The 18,500-nt window shown below is 47.3% G+C and overlaps 1 pseudogene; it reads right to left on the bottom strand.

Annotated features, from left to right (window-relative positions):
* Positions 1–5,257: 5,257 nt before the first annotated feature.
* LOC130124861 (protein fem-1 homolog A-like) overlaps positions 5,258–18,500 on the bottom strand; it is a 28,325-nt pseudogene continuing 15,082 nt past the window's right edge.

Here is an 18,500-nt window from a genome sequence, read left to right as displayed (position 1 = left end):
TGTCATGCATATCATGATCATGACAGCTACTGTAAATGTTTACAGTAGCTGTCAAATTTGATTGACGGCTACTGTAAACAAGGTGATTTCAGTAGCACTTTACCTACCAAGAGACAACGACAATCATTTGACAGGAGAAGATCAACGATTAGGCAAAGAGCACGTCGAGCAAACGAGAAATGCATGAATAGACTAATCCTCAAAGCCTCAGGATCCACACCAGTGTCAATATACCGTGTCGGTGAAGAGATTTTGGTAAAAGTAAAGAACACTAAGCATCGTGTCACCAAGAAGTACGCAGTTATGCCTGGCACCATTGTCAAAAGAGATCTGATGTTGTCCAAGTACAAGGTACGATATCAAACGCAAAATGGCTCCAAGTAGAGATGGTTTTCAGTGGCTGACATCACCAGTATCACATGTGGTGAGGAAAAAAGCAGGAGGAAAACTTTTCATCAGTTGAACATACCGACAAGAAAAACCTTTTTCTTTGCCAATACCAACGCAGAGCATGTCCAATCATTCATTTCTTCTGGAATGACAGTGAAGCTTGATCCTCTCCCAGATGGGAACTGCCAGTTTGCAGCTCTGGCTGACCAGTTAGCAGAACTGGGAATCTTTTGGTCACCTGCAACTCTAAGAGAAGAGATTGTATCCGATTTGGTTGCAAATCCTTTTGCTGTTGATGGTACATCATTATCTTGCTTTGTAGATGGTGGTAATTGGAATGACTACATAAGCCATATGGGGTGAGGTTGGGACCTTTGGAGATCACATCGAGCTGCTCAAATGTTCAACATTCAGTTTCTGATTGTTTCAACTCTTGGCATGGACACTACCTCAATTGTTTCACCCACTGAAGGATACCGTGAGGACTTTCTTGGCCATATTGCAGAAGGGCGTGGGGATCACTATGTCAGCCTTAGTCATCCTGTCAGTTCCTACATAGAGAGTATTTAGGAGACGGAATTGCAAAGGATCCCAGCGAGTAGACGCACTGCACCAAGGCCAGTATGTGAATTAGAAGTTAATGGTGGTTCTATTCTTGACATTCCTTTGGTTAGTGTCCCTGAATCTCCTGTCAATGTGTCCAATTCGGACATAGCATCCCCGGTCACCCTACCAGAGGAAATTCTGGAACTAATTATCAAGCTCACGCTTGAGATGGACATGAGCATGTTAGGAACACTCAGTAGGGTTTCTCGTCTTTTCAGACATCTATCCAGATCTTTCCTACCTTGGATCTTTGAGCGAGATACATTGGCTACCGTTCTGAAATTGGACCAGGAAAATGAACCTACCATCAGTATGATGAAACTATACAAAGCATCTGGTCGAAATAGTGGCTTGGCACTTCGACTCAAACAGTTCTTCTCTAAACACTCAGAATGGATGAAAGCGTGGCTTCTGCTTAAAAATCTCAAATTTGGTAGCTATCAAGTGAAAGATATATACTGGAAATAGATCAGATGGGTGAGTTTTCTATTCTATTATAGAGTATGGAAGGCTTAAGTAGAGAAGGAACAAAGCAAGAGTGATGAATATGGATACTGTTTAAAGTTATTCACTGTTAAATGACTGTTTAAAGTTATTCACTGTTAAAGGTATAAAATGACTGTTTAAAGTCATACACTGTTAAAGGTGAATGACTTTAAACAGTCAATGTTTAAATTAAATGACTGTTTAATGTCATTCAGAGTTAAAGGTATAAAAATTACTGTTTAAAGTCATTCACTTTTAAAGGTATAAATGTTTAAAGTCATTCTCTGTTAAAGGTTAAGAATGACTGTAAAGTCATTCTCTGTTAAAGGTATAATTAACTGTTTAAAGTCATTCACTGTTAAAGGTATAAATGAATGTTAAAAGTCATTCACTGTTAAAGGTATAAAAATGACAGTTTAAAGTCATGTTACACTGTACAGGTTATATTTACGATCGCTGTTGAGATTAGTTGAGGAGAAGTTACTGTAGCCGAAATAGCTGTTTTGATTAGCTTGACTTGCCCTGTCATGTCATGCTGAGTTCAACATTCTGTTCTGTGGGCTGTTGTAACAAAATAAACATATATAAAATAAAACAAGTAGAGTTAAGCCTGCCTTCTTACTCAACATAACATGTTTATAGAATTAAACATATTCCTGACTCTACCGCATCATATTTAAAATAAATAAAAAATGTGGTATCAGCTATTGCAATTCTGCATCAGTAGATAGCATAATTGAACGAATTGCAATAGCCTATTCCACAATTTTTTTTTAAAGCGGCCTTATTGCCTTGACAGGCGCTCAGCAGTTGTATTATTTTCCCGTGGCTGTGCGCTCACAGACATTTGACAGTAGCATTCTCAACGCAAAGTGAGGCTAACAGGAAATAAATCACCAGGGGTGTAAAAAGTACCTACTAGTAGACTTGTAGACTTGAACACTTTAAATTTCCGAGGAAAAAAAATATGTGTTTTACATTATTACATTATCTGTCAAAATATTACATTATCAATTTTTTTGGGGGGGGGGTGACCCACCTGAAAATTTAATACATTCCCAATAACGTAATAAGTTATTAAATTATCAGTAAAAATGTTATTACAATATCAGTCGGGACATTTTATTACATTATTGGTCAAGTTATTACATTATTGGGTGCTACACCCCCTTGTATGGGCACTTAATCTCCAGTATGCCTGTTCCACAGCAGTCACATGAGAATATCCCATCAGGAGAAGCAGCCAGGTATGGCTCATCTGCTTTCACTGTTGTGTGTCGTCCCCCCCTGCTTCAAAAGCTCCACTATCATCCTGGTCCCCAAGAAACCCTGTATCTCAGGATTAAATGTCTACAGGCCCGGCACCCTGATGTCTGTGGTCATGAAATTCTTTGAGAGACTGGTGTTGGTCCACCTGAAGGACATCACAGGTCCCCTACTGGACCCCCTGCAACTTGCCTATTGGTCAAACAGGCCAGTGGATGATGCAGTCAACATGGGACTGCACTACGTCTTGCAACACCTCGACTCCCCATAGACATACGCAAGGGTCCTGTTTATGGACTTCAGCTCAGTGTTCAACACCATTATCCCAAACATCCTCCACTCCAAACTCACCCAGCTCACCATACCAGCTCCCACCTCTCAGTGGATCAAACATGTCCTGACAGACAGGAGGCAGCAGTACGCCTGGGGAAAATCCCATGCCGCACCCGAACAATCAGCACTGGCGCCACCCAGGGATGTGTGGTCTCTCCTCTGCTCTTCTCCCTCTACACAAATGACGGCATCTCGGGAGACCCCTCTGTTAGACTTAAGTTTGGAGACGACATAACGATCACTGGCCTCATCTGGGATGGTGACGAGTCTGCATATAGACAGGAGGTTGAACAGCAGGTCCGCTGATGGCGATCATAACAACCTGGAGCTGAACACACTCAAAACTGTGGCCATGACAGTGGACTTCAGGGGGAGTCCCCCAAACACTGCCCCCCCCCACACACACACACACCATACTCAACAGCATTGTGTCTGCTGTTGAAACCTTCAGGTTTCTGGGATCCACAATCTCCCAAAACCCCAAGGTGGACGTCAAACACAGAAACAATCATCAAAAAAGACCAGCAGAGGATGTACTTTCTCCGCCAGCTCAGGAAGTTCAACCTGCCTCAGGAGCTGCTCACTGACTGGTTTGGATCGGCCACCAAACAGGACAGGGACAGTCAAGACTGCAGAGAAATCCATTGGTGCCAACCTGCCCTCTATTCAGGACTTCCACATCTGTATATATATATATATATATATATATATATATATATATATATATATATATATAGAGAGAGAGAGAGAGAGAGAGAGAGAGAGAGAGAGGAAATGGGCAGGCAACATCACTGCATACCCATCACACCGTGGTCACAACCTGTTCCAAGTCCTCCCCTCTGGCAGGAGCCACTGAGCACTGCACACCAAAACAACCAGACACAAGCAGTTTCTTTCCACAGGCGGTCACTCTGATGAACAGTTAACGTTGTCCAAATAAATCCAAGCACACTTTATATCGTGTATACATGCATAATCTGTCACGTCCACCCACCTCATGTAGATACGTAACCTGCCAACATATTTATTCGAGCGTCTTTGCACTCCGCACTCTTTCACTGTCGCCTTTCAGGTTCAGTCTGGTTCTTCCTCGTCTCCTCTTCGTCGTAGACGTGCGAAGTGCAGCACGTTTACGTGTCATGCTGTCGTACCGTTCAGCCATTTCTCCCGGATAGCGCCCAGCTTCTCTCAGTCCAAAGTTCAAAGTGATTCCTTCTCCCGGGTTTGGGCACCAAACAACGTAGTGGAAGATATTAATGACTGCATGCACAAGTAATGAACTTTCCACAAGCGCTTTACTGCAAATGAAAACAAGGTTTTAACACAAACTATTCAAACTTGCTAGTTTCTTCTCTAATCGCATTGTCTCAAATCGCTCTCAACACGTGACTCCGACAGGAAGTATTCCTCTAGCAGAGATGTACTTCAAAATAAAAGCATGTATCATGAAACAGGGTTTTCTCGTGTAAATATGCTTGTTAAACATGGTATGTTTTAATTAACTTATTTACTTATAAGTATTAACGTATTCACTATTTTAATTCACAACAGCTGGCTCCATCCATATTGTGTGATGAGCCAAAACATTACGACCACCTGCCTATTATGCTGTTGGTCCTCCGTGTGCCACCGAAACAGCGCCGGCTCGCCAAGGCATGGACTCTACAAGACCCCTGCGGGTGTCCTCTGGTATCTGGTACCAAAACATTAGCTGCAGATCCTTTAAGTAATGTAAATTGCGATGTGGAGCCGCCATGGATCGGACTTGCCTGTCCAGCATAATTATGCCATGGTTGTGTAACCTATTTTTCTGGACTTCGCCTGTTAGTGATTTTAAGTTCCTGTTATAAGCTGTTGCCACGGTATATGCCTTGAGCTCTTATTTTGAAGGCTGAAGAGAGAGCGGAAGTGCTGTACGCAGTGTTGTTGCTGTGCAGTTCTGCTGGGGGAAAAATCCAAATAAAGTGGTCCTCGTGTGAAAGTGGAACCTCCGTATTTGTTCTTTTATGGTTTCATACAGTATAGGCGACATCTACAAACCCTCGGTTACATTGGTGGCAGCGGTGGGATGAGTACAATGCTGTGGAGAGGGTTTACAATAAGGTAGTTAGGTACGTGGCCAGACAATATGAGAAGGATGCCTCATTAATAGTAATGTTTAGGGGGCAGTTAAAGGTCAATGCAGCTCAATGAATGCCTCCATCTTCTCGGAGATGAGCCCCTTATAGGGCAGTCTATGCCTCTCAATTGTGCGCGCTGCCAGGCACTGAAGGGTGATGTAGTTCAGCGGGTAAAGGTTTGGGTGCCCACTACTCTGCTCATCCAACAGCTCATAGGGTGTCTTCCTCTATGCATTCGTGGCGTCGAAGTGAGCTCCTGCTTTCACAAGCAGTGCCATAATCTCTGGGCAACCTGTTATGTCTGCACACATCGACAGTGCTGCATTTGATTTGGTGCTGTTCTATTGTGCTGGGATCGATTGGTGATGCCTGCGGGCTCTGGGTTGTTTGATCGGGTCTGCCTTTGATGCTGTGTCAGTCTAAATAAAGAATGCCACGGAGAGGTTGTGTCGAGCGACAGCGCTGTGTCCTGAAGTGATTTAAAAATACAATATTGGCGACGAGGATGGCTGATATCTCTCTCCCACCACCTGCCCCCTTCCTGGCATTACCTGGCGAGCCTCCGGTACCATGGACTCGCTGGCTACATAGTTTTGAAAATTACATCATCGCCTCAGGGCTCGACGACGTGAGCCAGGCTAGGAAGACGGCTCTGTTGCGACACTGCTTGGGAGCAGAGGGTCATCGTGTGCTCGGGACTCTGGGGAACGTCACAAGCTTTGCCGAAGCTGTGGGACTTATGAGCACCCATTTCGCTGCTCCACAGAGTGCCCTCCTTCGGCGATTTATATTCCGTCAGCGACACCAACTGCCTGGTGAGTCTGTGCAGCAGTACGTAGCTAATTTGCGAGGGCTAGCTAGCTCATGCAAGTTTGGCGCGCTTCAGGACGAGATGGTTCGCGACCAGCTAATCGAACACACCAACAACGCAAAGGTGCGTGAGACTCTCCTGCTGGAAAAAGACGATCTGCTGCTGTCCAGAGCAATTACCATCGCACTACAGGTTGAGGGAGCAGCTGAGTGTGCTGCTATGCTAAATACACAGCAGGTGGCCACCTCCAGTCAAGCTGCCAACGACTCCTCCCTCTACTCACGGCTGCCCCTCGGGACGCAACCCGACCAGAGCGAGGCGGGCGCCGACTCCACTGGGGACGTCTTGCAACTGCAACGACGGCGTTCTCGGCCCCGCCCTCAACAGTCCTGTGGTAACTGTGGGTCTCGGTCTCATGTTTCAAGGGCTCAGAACTGCCCTGCCCGTGGCCAGACATGCCGTAGCTGCGGTAAGCACAATCACTTTGCCAACGTCTGTCGATCTTCCCCGGCTGGGTCAGAGGGCCACACCCCCCAGTCTTCAACCGCCGTCATTCACAAGGTGAGCTCTGGGCCAGTGTCATTCAAATCATGCACAGTCAACATTAATGATGTGTGCATCCCCCTGCTGTTGGACACCGGTGCAAGTGTGTCTCTCTTGAATGTTGATACCTACAGTCAATTTTTCGGTTCACTGCCACTGTCCGCACCCTCAGCTGTCCTCTGTGGGTATGGTGACTCCAAAATCGATCTGGTTGGCTCTCTCCAAGTGACTGTCCGCTATGGAACCAAGCTGGTGCCCAATGCAGTTTTTCATGTGGCACGCCGTGGGGCCAACCTGATGGGCCTGGACCTGTTCTCCGCTCTGGGGTTCTCCCTCTTAGACACAAGGGGGGCAGCAATCCTGACTGTCGCCACACCTTGGCAGCAGAAGTGGCCATCGCTGTTTATGGGGCTGGGCTGCCTCTCCGCCTTCGCCCATCAACCTCTCACTGTCTCTCTGCAGGAGCTGAGGGCAGCCTCCGAACAGGACCCTGTCCTCTCCCAGCTCCGCACCTACATCCAGAACGGCTGGCCTCACAAGGTCCCAGAGGAGCTGGCTGCGTTTGCCCGAGTCAGACAGGAGCTCTCCTGCTGGAACGACACCTGCGTGGCACGTGGGTTTTGCACAGTGGTCCCAGCTGCTCTCCGTGCACGTGTTTTGAATACGGCGCATGAAGGCCACCTGGGCATTGTGAAACTGAAACAGCGCTGCCGAGACCTGGTGTGGTGGCCGTGGATAGACAGAGATATTGAGGCTCTGGTGAAGGACTGTTCTGCCTGCCTTGTGAGTGGCAAGACTGGCCACCAGGCTCCCCCACCCCTGCAACCTCTCGCCTGGCCCTCTCAGCCCTGGGAACACCTGCAGTTGGACATTTGTGGTGAGAGCCATGGAGTTCCCCACCACCAACGCTTCATGGTGGTCGCCTACGATCTACACTCAAAATGGCCTGAACTCACCACTTCCGGCACTGTGACCTCACAGATCATCATCGACTTCCTGGACTCTCTTTTCTCTCGCTGGGGCCTCCCAAAGACCATCACCACTGACAATGGCCCTCAGCTGGTCTCTGCTGAGTTCACTGCTTATCTCGAAAGCAAGGGCATCCGTCATAGACGCACTGCGTACTACCACCCCCAGGCCAATGGCGGCGTTGAACGTTTTCACCAGTCACTGAAGAACGGCCTCAGAGCACACATGGCCCAAGGGTGCTCTTTCACGCAGGCCATCCGTCACACTCTGCTGCACTATCGGGCCACACAGCACTCGACCACAGGCGTCTCCCCAGCCTCTCTCATGCTAGGCCGGGAACTGTGCATGCCCCTTGACAGGCTCCGCCCCTCCACACCTCAGGCACCTCCCTCTGGGGTCAGAGCCTCAGTCACTCGTCAGCAGACGCGGATGAAGCAACAGTTTGACCAGTCAAAACGAACCAGGGTGCCAGACATCAATGTGTCAGACTGGGTCAGGGTCCGCAGGCCCCACAGGGACAATAAAATGGCTTCATACTGGTCCTCTCCTCTCCAAGTCACCCGTCAGCTGGGCCCAGCCACTTACCTCCTCAGCGATGGCACTCGGTGGCACTCCAGTCGTCTACGGAAGGTGTCAGCTCCGCCACACACAGCTGGTGACACAACCATAGCCATTCCCTCAGCATGGCGAGACGCCCCGGGGCTTCATGCAGCTCCTACATGGGCCCCAGACATTTCTGGGCCTCAGCTTCCCCTGCCATCTCCCTCCCCACCTCGGCCTGCCCAGCCTCAGGCCGCCCCGCGACCTGTTCACACACGTTTACGCCCTGGCCACCTAGAGGACTTTGTGTCAACCTTTCATGTTTGAAATCCTGCCGGGGGGGGGGGGGAAATGTTATGTCTGCACACATCGACAGTGCTGCATTTGATTTGGTGCTGTTCTATTGTGCTGGGATCGATTGGTGATGCCTGCGGGCTCTGGGTTGTTTGATCGGGTCTGCCTTTGATGCTGTGTCAGTCTAAATAAAGAATGCCACGGAGAGGTTGTGTCGAGCGACAGCGCTGTGTCCTGAAGTGATTTAAAAATACAATACAACCATTGCTCGCAGCGATGTGCAGTGGAGTGTTGTTGTCACAGTCACGTGAGTCGATGTCTGCACCACATTCCAGGAGAAGTGATGCCACTGTGTGGGAAGGGAAGCGGCCCATGGGGTAATGGCCCACAGATGTCGTTTTCGTGTCAAAAGCCATGTGGAGAGGGGTAAATCCTCCACGTCCACGAGAGTTCAGCTTCAATAAACGATACACGGTCTGCTTCTTCTGGTGCTCCTGCTGTGGATTACACTCAATTTTTTCCAGCAGAAAGATAAGGTGGAGGATGATGGAGAGGGTCTTGGTGAACCGTGGAGCTTCTGGGGAGTTATCCTTCTGGGCCACGGCTCTCTCCAGTTCCGTAACACTTTTCACCAGCACACCCAACATCAGATCTCGGAAGGTGATGCGTGTTGCCAGGGTACCTTTGGCACGGTCTTAAAAGAGAAAAGCTCTGCAAAGGACAAGAAGCTGTAGGCTGTCATTGGACTGAGGGGGTCCAGGTTGCTCTGCTGCATATCTAAGGCATACTTCCATAGGCTGATGCAGCGTTCAAAATTGCCAGAGTCACGATAAACAGCTCCCCTGTAGTGGATATAACAAAAGGTGTCTGGATGGGACGGCCCCAATATGCGCTCACGGACAAGCAAGGCCTGCATCCGCATCTCATCTGGGTCAGTGATAAGAGCTTCCAGCTCCTCTGCAGTGCTCACCTCCTGGGCACAATCATAGGCAGGGATAGGGGGACCTGGTGGAGGCTTGGCAAGGGGACCAGCTTTATCCCCTGCTTGTCTCAATTACAGATACTACAGATCTTCCAGTATCTCAGTGCCCCTAGGAGATCCCGTTTATTATCCACAAAAGTGGCCCCTAGGAGTTCAAGTGCATCAATACGCTCTTCTCTTGAGGAGCGAGTCTGATGGGCAAGGTACTCTACTATGTTGGTGTGACCTATTACACTTGCGGTGAGGAGTGGGGTCATCCCATATCCATCTCTCTCCATACAAGCATTGCACTTCAGCAACATTTTCATAATCTCCAGACTACCAGACTCGGCGCAGTCGTGCAGGGCAGTGTTGCCCTTCACGCCCTTACGGTTGACATCCGCACCGCAGTCCAGAAGGAACTTGGCTATCTCTTTGTGGCCCTTGTAGCAGGAGATCATGAGGCAGGTGTGGCCATGGCGGTTGGCCACCTCCATGTCAGCTCTGTGTTCCACCAGGTAACGGACGATTTCCAGGTTTCCGTATGAAACTTGCTCCCCACTGGAAGGGGCCCTACAGGGTCCTGTCTGTGTTGGGCTCTGAGGGTAAACCTGGACTCACCTATCATATTGGCAGCCCTTTGGACTTTGATGGACAGGGGCAGGTCATCCATTATGATAGACTGAAACCATACACACTACCGGTGGCTGCTGGTTTTTCAGATAGCCTGCCGTCTTCTCCTCTTCATGCTCCCTCGCTGCTGGACGAGGGGTCGCCAGAGAGGGACTTTGTGGCTGAGGAGCCGCTGGCCTCTGGTGACACAGGGACTGTTCGGATTACAGGCACCAGTGGGCCACTAGACTGTTGCTCGTTCTGGGAGGATTGTGAGAAAACCACTTCGTTTCAAGGACTTTGTCACATTTGGTTAGCTGTTTGAAAAACAAAAAACATCACACACAAGTCAATATGACTGTTGGAATTTCTGTTGAATGTTTGTCGGGGTCACTTGACATGTTTTTTTACTGTGATGGTACATTTTTTTTCTTCTCATATGTATATAGTATGTCCGGATGCTATGGTGTATCAGAACTTTCCTGTGTACGTGGGGGCATAGTGTGGCATACTTTATTGAGGCTGTGCAGTGACGTGAGGGGTAACATGCATAATGTTATTGTTAAGATTTTGTTTTATGGTGTTGGGTTCCTTCTGGGGTTCGCAGATTGATATGCACTTTTTTTGGTTTCAGGGTGTGTTTTCTGCTTTATATATGTGTATTTAGGAGGACAGGTTGATAATGTTTTGGACAAGCCTGTGTTTTTTTGCACTTATAGTGTTACTGTTTTGAAACGAGGACGTTTCTTTTTGTTGGAGGGGAGGTATGTAACCTATTTTTCTGGACTTAGCCTGTTAGTGATTTTAAGTTCCTGTTATAAGCTGTTGCCACAGTATATGCCTTGAGCTCTTATTTTGAAGGCTGAATAGAGAGCGGAAGTGCTGTACGCAGTGTTGTTGCTGTGGAGTTCTGTTGGGGGAAGAAGCCAAATAAAGTGGTCCTCGTGTGAAAGTGGAACCTCCATATTTGTTATTTTATAGTTTCATACAGTATAGGCGACATCTACAAACCCTCGGTTACACTTGTTTAAACAAATTGAGATCAGGAGAATTTTGAGGCCAGGGCAACACATTGAACAAGTCATCATATTCCACATAGCATTCCCGAGCAGTGCGTGCAGTGTGGCAGGGGGCATTATCCTGCTGAAAGAGGCTACTGCCATCAGGGAATACCATTGCCATGAAGGGACGTACCAACGACGTTTAGGACGTGTCAAATTGATGTCTACATGAGTGGAATTCATTGAGAATTACCTGCCAATCACCAGTAGGAAAATTACCTGCCAATCCCCAGCCTGATACACTGCCATGCATTGTGGAAGTTACGGGGCAGAGACGGGGACAAATGCGTCAAAAAGTATCTTGTTACAAATTACAAGTACTTGCTCATCAAATGTATCAAAAATAAAATACAAAATACTGGTATAAGAAAATGTATTTAATTGAAATACAAGTAATTTGTAATTTGAAAATACAAAAATACACTGATATCACATTTTAGGCATTCAGTAGCCTCAGTATGGGTCTGACCTTAACCCCCCTACATTGAAAAGATTAGCTCTGCTAATTTCCCCCACATCATAGATTTGAAGTGGCCAGTCTTGGAGGTGGGAGGCTGCAAATTCAGGCGTGCATGCTGGGTAGTTCCTGTCAGTCAAAGCGACCACTGACTGACTGAATGAACAGTAAATTGAAATGCAGCTGGGGGAACTGAACAGTTAGGCCACAGTGATGCACTAGTTCTTTCAGAAGAAAATAAGACTGGGCATTTAGCAGATGCCTTTTTCAAGAGTGATAAATATAAGTGCAGTGGTGTAAGTACATTTCTGAGGGCTCCAACTTTACAAGCAACCAACTGAAGGAGTGCAAAAGACACATAACATTATCATTACAACAGAGTATGATACTGTACAAAATAGTAGAAGAGAAAGAGAAGCACACTCCCCCCTTGCCCTAATGCCAACAACAACCTAAAAAAAGAGTATACTCCTTTGTGTACCCCCTAACACTGCAGTCTTTCCATTTCAATTTTAGTTTGTTTTTCAGCAAAACTAAGCTGTTAATCACCTGTGAGGGTGGTAAACCATGCCTGCAAAGGAGAAAGGGCGCTCAACTGGGGCTGATGATGGTAAAGTGGTATTGAATCTCACAAAGAGTAGCTTGATCGGTGGATATGAATGCAGTGAGGAAAGGTTCTTTCTGGGGTCCTCCAGCAAGTAAAGGGTCTCCAACTCTGCTTTGTTGTGGCAGGACAATATCTCTGTGCCCAACAGGCTTCCAGTTCCTGTTGTTGGGATTGGAAACAGTAGAGGCAAACAGCAAAACAAGGTAGTTATGAATTTACACTAAATTCAAGGATGTTTAATATCACAGAAATATTTAAAAACATGACATGAAACGAGCTACTCACTTATTTTTTTTGATTGATGAATATTCATTTTTGATGATTAATTCATGAAATTGCGGTTTAAGCTTAAGACATTGAAGTGAGTGTAGTTTACCTGTACCCTGGTCAGAAAAGCTGCAACCCTAAAAAAGAACATAACTTATGAGAAGTACAAGTTTTTCACTTGTATGCAAGAGGAAATGTCCCGTATCTTACAGAGCTAAAGCTAAGGGCGAAGTCATGCAAGTTTGGACAATAGCGAGAATCCCTTATCAGAGACAGAGTTGTCTGTGGGATCACGTCAGATGCAATGAGAGAAAGACTTTTAAGAGAAGTTGACATCACCCTCAAAAAAGCTTTCCAAATATGCAGTGCTGGGAACAACAAAAGCCGAAATTCTGCAAATGCATGATGAGGGGCATAATGCACAAACCTCTGCACATGAAAGCAAGCACATAGACATGGGTGTATTACTGAACGGGCCTATGGGCTCAGGCCCAGGGGGCCCCCTAAGCTAGAGCCTCTGCATGAAGTCACTGTTATTAACTTTGCATTTCTTGTCATGTAGTCAAAGGGCTTAGTCATTCATATCAATAACAGAGCCCCAAAATGCAACTGTAAAACTGAATATGGCTTAGTTAATATAATATTGGCATTGATTGTGTGTATATGCGCTGTAAATCCTGTAATCCTATTGAGGTACAGGTGAATTTGGTTATTAACCTGTTGGCTGCAAGTCAGTGTACCTGCCCTGCCAGGTGGAGGGGGGACATTTACGCATCCGTGCCCAGGGGTCCATTGTCTTGTAATCCCCCTATGCACACAGACGCAGTGAATCACAAGCAGAACACACAGAAATGAACAGAAAAAAATAAAACCAAAGTGAAAGAAAAAGACAAACCAAACTAAGTTTTATCGCAAAAGATGTGGAACTGAGCATGCATCACGCAATTGCCCTGCATACGACAAACAGTGCAGGAACTGTGAGAAAATGAACCACTTTGCTAAGATGTGTAGATCGAAGAAAGTGCATGCGGTTGATGACATCACAGATCATAGGCCTAGTCTGTTGAGTTGAAAATAGCGTGCAAATGTGTAAATCTAAACTGGACGCTGGTGCGCAAGCCAATGTAATTCCTTACAGCCTGCAGCAAAGAATGGGGGAAAAGAATGTACTTGGACACACAACTGTGAAGCTGCCTACATATACGTACACGCCAGAGACAAAATACCTGTGCAAGGAACGTGTAACCGGACAGTGAACTATAAGAACATACTGGAATGTGAAATTGATTGTGGTAAAAACAGATGCTGAACCAATCCTGGGAATTCATGCATGTGAGGAGATGAGGCTCATTCAGAGAGTGATGGCATTGAACAAAAGTGACAACATGGCCATTTTCAGGGAACATGCTGATGAGGGCATAGGTTGCCTTGAGGGAGAGCACGCAATGCAAACAGATGAAAATGTGGTTCTGAAAGTCCACTCTCCTAGAAAAACTCCACTTACCTTGGGAGAAAAACTCAAAACAACTGAACAGAATGGAAAAAGTGAAAGTGATCAGAAGGACTGACGAGCCCACCCAGTGGGTGAACCCCTTTGTAACTGGTGAGAAGTCTAATGGGAAACTGAGAACCTGTTTAGACACAGATCTCAACACAGCGGTGATGTGAGAACATTACCAGCTACCAACAGTAGATGAAACAACTTGCAGACTCTCCAAAGCCAAATACTTTACAGTGCTGGATAAAAGTTCAGGTTTTTGGCAACTCAAGCTAGATGGTGCCAGCTCTCGCCTTTGGACATTTAACAGTCCCTTCGGCCACTACAGAGTCCTTCAACTCCCATTTGGTGTCAACAGGTGCAGGAAGTGTTCCACAGTACGGTGAAGCAGCTGTTCGAGGGAATCGAAGGTGAAGAAGCCTACATTGATGACATACTCATCTGGAGCAAGAAGAAGGAGCAGAATGACTACAGACTGAGGTAAGTGTTAGAGAGAGCAAGGGCAATAAATTTCAGACTGAATAAAGAAAAATGTAAGTTTGGCCTGGAGGGAATCAAATACGCCAAGTCATTTTTATTTGTATAGGCTATTGTCATAATTTACAAATTTGCCTCAAGGGGCTTTACAGCAGCACAACATCTTGGCCTTAGACCCTCGCAACACATAAGGAAAAACTCCATAAAAAAAACCCTTTAACAGAGAGAAAGAATAGGAAGAAATCAGTCACACATCTTAGTGAGAGAAGGATATAACCCTGAAACAGGATAATAAAGAATTTCCTGATAAAGAAACAGAAGCTCAGGTGCACATGTTGATGTCAAACATACCTGTTTCAAATAAGAAATCTGGAGAATGCAAAAAGGCAGTCGAAAGGGCGTCCGGGTAGTGTAGCGGTCTATTCTGTTGCCTACCAACATGGGCATCTCTGGTTCAAATCTCTGTGTTACCGCCGGCTTGGTCGGGCATCCTTACAGACACAACTGACCGTGTCTGTGGGTGGGAAGCTGGATGTGGGTATGTGTCCTGGTTGCTGCACTAGCGCCTCCTCTGGTCGGTCGGGGTGCCTGTTCGGGAGGGGGAACTGGGCGGAATACGTCCCCCTGGTGAAACTCCTCACTGTCAGATGAAAAGAAGCAGCTGGAGACTCCACATGTATCGGAGGAGGCATGTGGTAGTCTGCAGCTCTCCCCGGATCGGCAGAGGGAGTGGAGAAGTGACTGGGACGACCCGGAAGAGTGGGGTACTTAGCCGGATACAACTTGGGGAGAAAAGTGGGGAGGCAATTGAAAAGAATGTATCAGAATCAGATTTATTGGCCATGTAAGTTTACACACACATGGAATTTGACTCTGGTTTCGTGGCTTCACAGTATACTTTACATAGAATAACAACACAACAATCTTCAGATATAGACACAAGGATCGACTATAAAAAGGCAAAATACAGGTGAAATAAGAAGCAATATCGTGTAATGTAACACTGAAAAACACTTACTGAGACAGTATTGAATGGATGGCCTGAAAAGAGGAGCCAAGCGGCCAAAGAAATAAAAGGGTATTGAAACTTCAGAGCGGAAATTTCAGTGGTGGATGAATTGTTTTTAAAGGAGAATGACTCATTGTTCCAGCAGCAATGAGAGCTGAAATGCCAAAGTGAATTCACGAAAGTCCCTTGGGCATGGAGAGCTGCAGGCGGAGAGTGAGAGATGTGCTCCTCTGGCCCGGGATGTCTCATAGCATAACAGAGATGGGGAACAGCTGTGGAGTGTACAGCACACACCAGAAACGGCAAGCCAAAGAGCTGTTGTGCCCACACAGTGCTCCTGAAAGGTCCTGGCAGAAGACAGCTGTTGACTTGACTTATTCACTTTTGACCAGCATGAGTAACTACTTTTAGTGGACTATTATTGCAAGTTCATTGAAGAACAGTGGCTGAAGTCAGACACAAGCAGTGCAGCAATCATTACCCATTTGAAGTCCCAATTTTGCCAGGCATGGGATTCCTGAAACATTCATTTCAGACAATGGGCTGCAGCTTAGCTCGTGCGAATTCCAAGATTTCGCAAAAGAGTGGAAGTTCAGTCACAAAACCTCAACTTCCCACCACGTGCCGTCAAACGGAATGGCTGAAAGAGGAGTACAGACTGTCAAGCTCATGCTCAAGCAGGCTAAGGCTGAGGGCGTCTGGGTAGCATAGCAGTCTCTTCCACTGCATACCAACACGGGGATTGCTGGTTCAAATCCCATGTTATCGCCGGCTTGATCGGGCATCCCTATAGACACAATTGCTGTGTTTGCAGGTGGGGAGCTGGATGTGGGTATGTGTTCTGGTCGCTGCACTAGCGCCTCCTCTGGTTGGTCGGGGGGCCTGTTTAGGGGGGAGGGGGAACTGGGGGGAATAGCATGATCCTCCCATGTGCTATATCCCCCTGGTGAAACTCCTCACTGTCAGGTGAAAAGTAGTGGCTGGTGACTCCACATGTATCGGAGGAGGCATGTGGTAGTCTGCAGCTCTCCCCAGATCGGCAGAGGGAGTGGAGAAGTGACCGGGACAACTCGGAAGAGTGGGGTACTTAGCCGGATACAACTTGGGGAGAAAAAGAGAGGGGAAAAAGAAAAGAAAAGAAGAAGGCTAAGGCTGATGGGAAAGATCCTTACCTCTCTCTGCTGAACCTGAGAAGCACCCCCATAGAGGTGTAAGATGGATGAAAGACTGCTTTAAAGAGCCATGGGGGGGGGGGGCATAGAAGCTGAAAGCGATTGAAAAAATGCTGTCATGTTATGTTGGTCAGTGATGGGCTCTACACAGCGTGGTTTTAGTCCCATCTAGTTCCTCCATATGAGTTGTGATATAAGAAAAAGGGGTGGGGGGTGTCATGATATGAGAAATATTTGCCAATTGCCAGTCTGATATACATCATGTATTGTGGAATTTACAGGGCGGGGCCCAGGAATGAATAAAAAACATGTCTGAAACCCAGTCCGTGGTTCCCGTGTCTGCACCACTAGGCCACATCCAAACAGGCCGGACCCAGGGTTTCCCAGCAGAACATTGCCCGGAGCATCACACTCCCTCCACTGGCTTGTCATCTTCCCACAGTGCACCCTGGTGCCATCACTTCCCCAGGTAAACGGCGCAAATGTACATGGCCATCCACGTCACGGCAATCATCCGACTAGGCGACCTTTTTCCACTGCTCGAAGGTTCAGTTCTGACACTCGCGTGCACATTGTAGGTGTTTCCAGTGGTGGACAGGGGTCATCATGGGACCTCTGACCAGTCTGCAGTTACGCAGCCTCATACACAGCAGGGTGTGATGCACTGTGTGATGTGACACATTCTTCCCGAAACCACCATTAAAATGTTCTGTGACTTGTGCCACAGTAGACCTTCAGTCGGTTTCGACCAGATGGGACAGCCTTCGTTGCACTTGCGTATCGATGAGCCGATGGCACCAAACACCCTGTCACTGGTTTGTGGTTTGGCCCTCCTTGTACCACCATCGGTAGGTACTCACCACTGCTGACTGGCAGCATCCCACAAGCCTTGCTGTTTCAAAGATGCTCGGACCCAGCCGTCTGGCCATAACAATTTGGCCCTTGTCAAATTCGCGCAGGTCTTTACTCCTGCCCATTTCTCCTGCATCCAACATGTTGAGTACGAGAACCAACTGTTTGCTCCCCATCTAATCTACCCACACCTTAACATGTGCCCTTGTTTGGAGATGATCAGTGTTCTTCAGTTCACCTGTGAGTGGTCATAATGTTTTTAGCTCATGAGTGTATATCCTGTGTCAAGTCTTGACATTGGTGTTGCAAATAATCATGCAAACCATCCACCCATCCATCCATTATCCAAGCCGCTTACCCTGCTCAGGGTTGTGGGATGCTGCAGCTTATCCCAGCAGTCACTGGGTGGCAGGCAGGGGAAGCATTGACGCATGGTTTGCATTTCATGCAATCCATTTACGATTTATTGTAGAGGCTGATTCAGGAGGGGAGATTCCTCTGCTGCATCTACTACTACTACGACTACTTTCGGCTGCTCCCGTTAGGGGTCGCCACAGCGGCTCATCTGTTTCCATTTCTTCCTGTCCTCTGCGTCTTCCTGTCACACCAGCCACCTGCATGTCCTCCCTCGCCACTCCTCTGCTCCTCACCATTCCTCTGCTGCATACGAACGACCCTGATATACAACCTGGCTGACTTGGTTTCACTTGGCATGTGGCTCACCCTCCTTTGTTTGCAGATAAAAATGACAGAGAGTGAGCCACATGCCGAGTGTTGCGGCATGATCACTATTTTTTTTTACTACTTTTATTAATCCATGTGGGGTAATTCTTTCTCTGCATTTAACCCATCCTAGCTGTGTAGCTAGTAGCAGTGGGCAGCTGCCGTGCAGCGCCCGGGGACCAACTCCACTTCTTCTTTCCATTGCTTCGGTCAGGGGCACAGACAGGAGTATTAACCCTAACATGCACATCTTTTTTATGGTGGGGGAAACCGGAGCACCCGGAGAAAACCCACCACAGACACGGGGAGAACATGCAAACTCCACACAAAGGACAACCTGGGATGACCTGCGAGGTTGGACAACCCTGGGGTTCGAACCCAGGACCTTCTTGCTGTGAGATGACAGTGCTAACCACTGGGTGACCGTGCCGCTGCTATCACCACTA

This window comes from Lampris incognitus, chromosome 15 (assembly GCF_029633865.1).
Source record: "Lampris incognitus isolate fLamInc1 chromosome 15, fLamInc1.hap2, whole genome shotgun sequence".
Lineage (NCBI taxonomy): Eukaryota > Metazoa > Chordata > Actinopteri > Lampriformes > Lampridae > Lampris > Lampris incognitus.
The sequence above is the reverse complement of the archived record's forward strand: the minus strand, read 5'-3'. Positions and strand labels throughout refer to the sequence as shown.